We start from the raw sequence: 6,227 nt of genomic DNA on the forward strand, positions 1-6,227 counted from the left end.
GTATGCACTTGTCTCAGGATATGATCAGCCTAAGATCAAGGAGGACGATCCAAGTCATGCATGAACGGCGATAAATCCTTGTCTGTTCCACAAGCAATACTCTGGTCAACTTGACCCTTATATCAAGTCGTTTGTATTAACTTGATATATAAAATCCATGTAAGGAATACTCAGGTCATCTTGAATCATTATGTCAAGATGCTTGTATTCTCTTCCAACATTTTAAAGCTCAATGATGAAAATAGAGCACTATGGATCGTCATTTCATCTCATCTGTTTATATATTGCATTTCGTTGCATATCACCCATCCGTTCGCTCATTCATATATAGGCTTTATATGCAAATGTGCAAATTAAGCTGGTCTTGGATACAATCACGATCGAGTACTCTAATACATCATCAATGCATCATGCAAAGTCTTACAAACCTTGCATTCCTCATGATCATATCATCCTCACATTTAGTTGCATCTTGCATTAAACATTTAGTTGCATCTTGCATTAAACATTTAGTTACATCTTGCATTAAGTACATTCACGTCATTTTAACTTAACATTGCATATAGTTCATTTTGACATTAGTTTTCATTAATCATTTGCATCATTGCATCAATCATAAATAAGTAGATTTATTCGTGGGATTAAATTGTCTTTGATTATATTAAGTCCTTTACTAAGCATTCATATAGTGTCGATTATCCATCACCATTTTTTATCATTTATTATGGTATACATTCATTTATCCATTTAGTGAAAAGGTGCATTCATTTCATCCATTAACTAAGTATCCTATTATGCTCATTTTAGGATTCATTCACATTGCATTCATTATCATCTTTTTAATTGCATTACGGTGCAGTTATTAAAACATTAGTTATAGTATCATCACATTATCATTTGTACTTAAAAACATATTTAAAGCATTTAGAATCATAAATCCATTTGTTTCCAAAACACATTGGTTCATAACATTTTATATCCATTTTGCATATGCATTCATTTAACACATTATCATATAAACATTTGTACTTTACATTTTGTTTATCCATATTACATTCATCTAAAAACATCTAGATGCATATTCATACATAACATCACTCATTCGACCATTGCATTAACATCATCACATAAATCATCTCATCATTATATCAAAATAGGAAACACCAAAAATCCTGTTCATAAAACATCATAAGCATACATCATCATCATGGCATTACATACATAAAAGCATCGCATCAACAAAACAAAACATCACATACATAAACCTGCATTCATATGTCAGTATCCCACATCATAAAAACATGCATATAAGAAACATCTCATCAAATGCATACATGTACACATAAACTCATCACAAACATCCATACATAATCAACTACATATCATCAAAATATGGGATCTCCTCATATATATCATCTCATATATCAGAGTACAATGAAGTCTACAAAATCGGCTACCAAGAGCCATCCAAGATACAGTCCAAAAAATAGACAATGATACAATACATATATGCATGCAAAAATGCTCTCTCAAATGCCACTTTGGCCAGATGTTGTCCCCACACCTCCCCCTGCTCCACCACTGGTGTCTGCACCACCTGATCCATCTCTCTGTGGAGGCCTCATCGAACCACCACTCCCTCCTGCATCCCCTGATCTCTCCCTCCTCAAAGGACCCATCACACCCCCACTGCTCTGCATCCTCTGTGATCGCTCTGATCTCGCCTACCGCATCTGCGAATAACTGAGAGCTCGCTGACTCACCGGCACCACCTGCTCATATAACCCCCACCAGTACTCTATCTCCGCCTGAGCTCGCCGCATCTCCCTCATCACCTCCCCTGTAGGCCCCTGTGCTCCTACTCCAACACAGACTCTCTCCTGCAGCTCCGCCAATCTCTCCACTGCAGTATCTCTCTCCCGCAGCACCACCGTCAGCTCTGCCTCCCGTGCAAATAGCTGCACATCCCTAGCTGCCACCTCTGCCTCCAAATCCTCTATCCGAGTCTGCAAGCGCACTATAATGTGATCCTGCAGATCTCCAGTGGCTCCCTCCCCGGTGTCCATAGCTGCCTCCCCTACACCTCCCTCTCTAGTAGTCCCCTCTCCTCTGTCCATCGGGATCTCCCTCTCCATCCCCCTCCCATTCAGCTGAACTCCTCTCGGTATCAATGGTCCCTGGGATATCTGTAAAGGCAGTCCACCTCTCCCTCTCCGCTGGCTCTGCATCCCCAATCCTCCACCTCCACCTCCTCCACCTCCACCACCTCCATCTCCTCCATCTCCACCTCCACCTCCACCTCCTCCATCTCCTCAACCTCCTGCCCTCCTCCGTCTTCGTCCCCTCTCATCCTCAAACGCTAGGATCGGCTCTGCTAGATCCAATATCCGTAGGATCGGGTGCGCCGCCCGGTACTGCGTGTACTCATCTGTCACCCCTGCGTCAACGACCCTCGGTCGTAGGTCCCATGGCCTCGCCTGCAGTGTCTAAAACTCTACTAGTGCCTGATCATAAGGTAGCACTGGACCCCATGCATACCTCTCTCGAATCACCCATGCATACTCTCCAGATCCGCTAGGCAGTCCCTGCTGCCGTCCGAACTACCTCATCACTCTCCCAGGCACCTGTCTCTCTACATGGTATGAGGTCCTCCCAATGAGAAATTGGGTCATGAAAACATAAGGCAGTGCCTCTGCGTCATCATCCCATGGCTCACACTCCAAGTATAGCCGTCATATCACTGCATCCAGGTCATCCAATGCATGCCACCACCACTCTAACTTCCCCAAGTGGGGCTGACTCATCATGCCACTGTGCATAAACATGTACGGCTGGTCCACTGTCCGAAATCTAAGACTCACTAGTCGAGTCACTGGTAGGTGCTCCCATGCCCAAATATGCAGCAGCGTCATGCCCACTGCTAAGGAACCCCTCCCCCGGTATACTACCTCATGAAGCTCCTGATACATGTGCGCCAGCACGCATGACCCCCATGCAAATCGGGTCCCCTCGGTCATCATCATCTCGATAACCTGTCCCCATCCCACCGCCAACCCATGTGACCGCCTATCTGGACACAGCAGTCCTCCCACGATCCTTGACAAAACTGCTGGAAGTGGCTCATACAGTGCCGCTATATCCTCCCACGTGATCGAGCCATCATCAATGAACACATCCTCATCAAAAATCCGCTGCACGGCCACAGTCCCCCAGGATTTATCGTATGTGACTAGCTCTCCTCGAATCAGAATCCGTAGGATGCACCACACATCCTCCAAGGTCATAGTCATCTCCCCCTGTGCCAAATGAAAGGTGCACGTCTCACTGTGCCACCGCTCTGTCAGTGCTGTGATCAATCTGTGATTCATACGAATCACGGGCATGTTCATCACCTCGTATAATCCAGTCGCGGCAATGCAGTCTATCTCCGCCTGAGTCAATCGATCCCGCAACCCCTGTGTCGCAGGATGGCGCTCGCGTAACTGCAACACGCGCAGATCCTCCTACACATGGACATTCATCAATCACTGTTAGTTGTTTTTTTTTCAAACTTTCTTAAGTTTAAACCTAGACTATCAACAGATACTTTGATCAAGTGTCTTCGGGTCTCAACAGCTAAGCAATCATGGCTACCTAGACTTCAACGGACATTTATCCTAACAAATGACCTAAGTCTCATCAGGCTGCTATGGTTCAAAACAACTCCCACTTCACATCGCCAACCATCCATCATTAGGCATCGAGAGATTTTCTTCATCCAAACTGGAGCATCTTTTTATCCTCAAGCAAAAGCGCTATTAAACCAACAAAAGCGCTAGTTTTCAACAATCGCACTACAACTATAACAAAAGCGCTCAATAAGCTATACTATAGCGTTACAACTGCAAAAACGCTAAAACCATTATACAATAGCGCTATTTTAACTCAATAACGCTCAATTAACCCAGCAATAACGCTACTTAATCAACAGTGCTACAACTTGTACACAATAGCGCTAATTTAGGGCAAAAACACTCAAACAAGGGCACCATAGCGCCATTGCGGCACAATAGCGCTAGTTTATGGAGCAAAAGCGCCAAAACCAAAGTTCCAGCGCTCTTGCTCCAACTTGACTTGGACTCAGTTAAAAACCTATCAAAAATGCACAAAAATTAAGTTTTCGAATTTGCGTACCGCTGGTCCGTAGTCCTCTGGGCGCTGAAACCGTTGGACTCACTCGAATTTGTGCTCGGTGATCAGAATCGGCATCCTAGCTGCTACTCGCTCCTCCAAATGTCACTATCAGAGCTCTCATTTTCAACTGGTTGCGGTCACAAATGATCCTGTTTTCACTCCTTTCCCCCCATTTATACCCTTCGTGGTCACCGTACCTTCTCCCCGCTCACCGCCGTGGTCCCCGTGAACTTCCTGAGCCCCCCATTTCTCCATGTTTCCCCCGTTTTCTTCTATTTTTCACCCGTATGGCTAACTTCTTCTCTTCTACCACCCTGCCAATTTTCATTCTTTTTCGAGAGATCGCCTGATTTTTCGAAAATTTTCGGCCCATCTCTCAAGAGGGCATACCACCCATTAAATTTACATTTTATGGGGCATTTCTTCACACCAATTTTTCTTTCTTTGAAACGACGCGATAAACCGCACCACCTCAAATAGGGGCAAATGTAGTCACACAAATCTGTCCAGTTTAATTAAATGAATATTTCGTATTTATTTGATTAAAAATCCACTAGCCATCAATTAATTAAATTAATATTTAATTAATTCATCCCCAAACATTCTTCTATTAATTAAATAAATTATTCAATTTATTTTAATTAATTCATTAAATCAAATTCAAATCAATTAAATAAATACAATCTATTTATTTAATGAAATCCCCCTATTCCTCTTTTAAATAAATTAAATAAAACATTTATTTAAATCATTATCCCCACCCCACTTGCATTTTCCTACAAATGCAACTTGCACACATTTATTGGAATAAATGAATTTTTATTTTAATAAAATCCTATTTTCCCTCACCCACCAAATCCACTTGCAAAAATCTAATCCCCTTCTAGATTCTTCTAACCCCTTCCTAATTAGCCTAATCCATCCCCTAATTATTGTCACATTCCTAAGCAAAATGGAGTCACTTCTCAAAGACTCCAAAGTCTTTGAAAAACATTTAATGCTTTGTGTGTTCAACAAATTAACCCCCAAAGTCTTCCAAGACCACTAATGGCTCTTACATGACCATTTATGGCTCTTACATAACCATTTATGGTTATTTCAAACTTGTCCCCCCAAACATTTATTGTTTTGACCATATTCATCCATTTCACATTTGCACAAGAGCTTATCCATTGGATAAAAGCTTTATTATTTGAATAAAGATTTTATTCATTCAACCAACCTTGACTCTAAAATCCCAAGGTCATATCAGACATTTAATGCTTATTCCCTCCCCTCTCAACCTATCTCACATTGACACTTGTCATCCTGGGATTGGGTTGAAAGCCCTCACATGGATTTGAAATCATTCAATCCTGACCCTTGTTGAGATTGCTCAATCTCAACCATCCATTGCTCCATTTTTTCTATAAATAGAGCCCATTTCTTCATAATCCAGATCCTGAAAACTTGTATGCATTTAAGCTATAGGCATTTTAAGAGAGCATTTTAGCATAGGCAATCTAATATCTTGTTATTTTGGCTAAAATATATCATTTTAGCATCAATAGCATAGCATTAGCTTCTCATTTCATATTTGAAGCACAATACCACCATCTCAATCCTCCATAAGCATCCATAGTGCAAAAAGCTGCTGAGAGCTACACTATTTTGGAACTTGGAGAGGAGAGGAACAAGGGAGAAAGGAACCAAGACCATGCTAAGAGGCATTTGGAGATGTCTCATTATCTTTGCTTCTTTAGTTAGATATATTAGCATGTTTTTAGTGTCTCTCTTGGTATGCCTTTTTAGATTAGTTTTTGATTGACTAACGATCTGACGGTTTTGTGTCTTTTTGTGTTGTTTATCATTTGCTAACCTTGTGCCATTTTGCAGGGCATCAAAAATCATAAAAAAAAAATCTGGCCTCCAATTTTGACGATTTGATAGATGATTTGGGGGTTTTTGGCCATTGCGGACGCAATGGTGAGGTCTGTTTGGGCTCAAAATGCTTCAAAATTGCAGGTACCTTCTCAATCTGGAAATGCACAAAATGTTCAAACCCCCTCGCACAT

Source organism: Cryptomeria japonica, chromosome 1 (assembly GCF_030272615.1).
Source record: "Cryptomeria japonica chromosome 1, Sugi_1.0, whole genome shotgun sequence".
Taxonomy (NCBI): domain Eukaryota; kingdom Viridiplantae; phylum Streptophyta; class Pinopsida; order Cupressales; family Cupressaceae; genus Cryptomeria; species Cryptomeria japonica.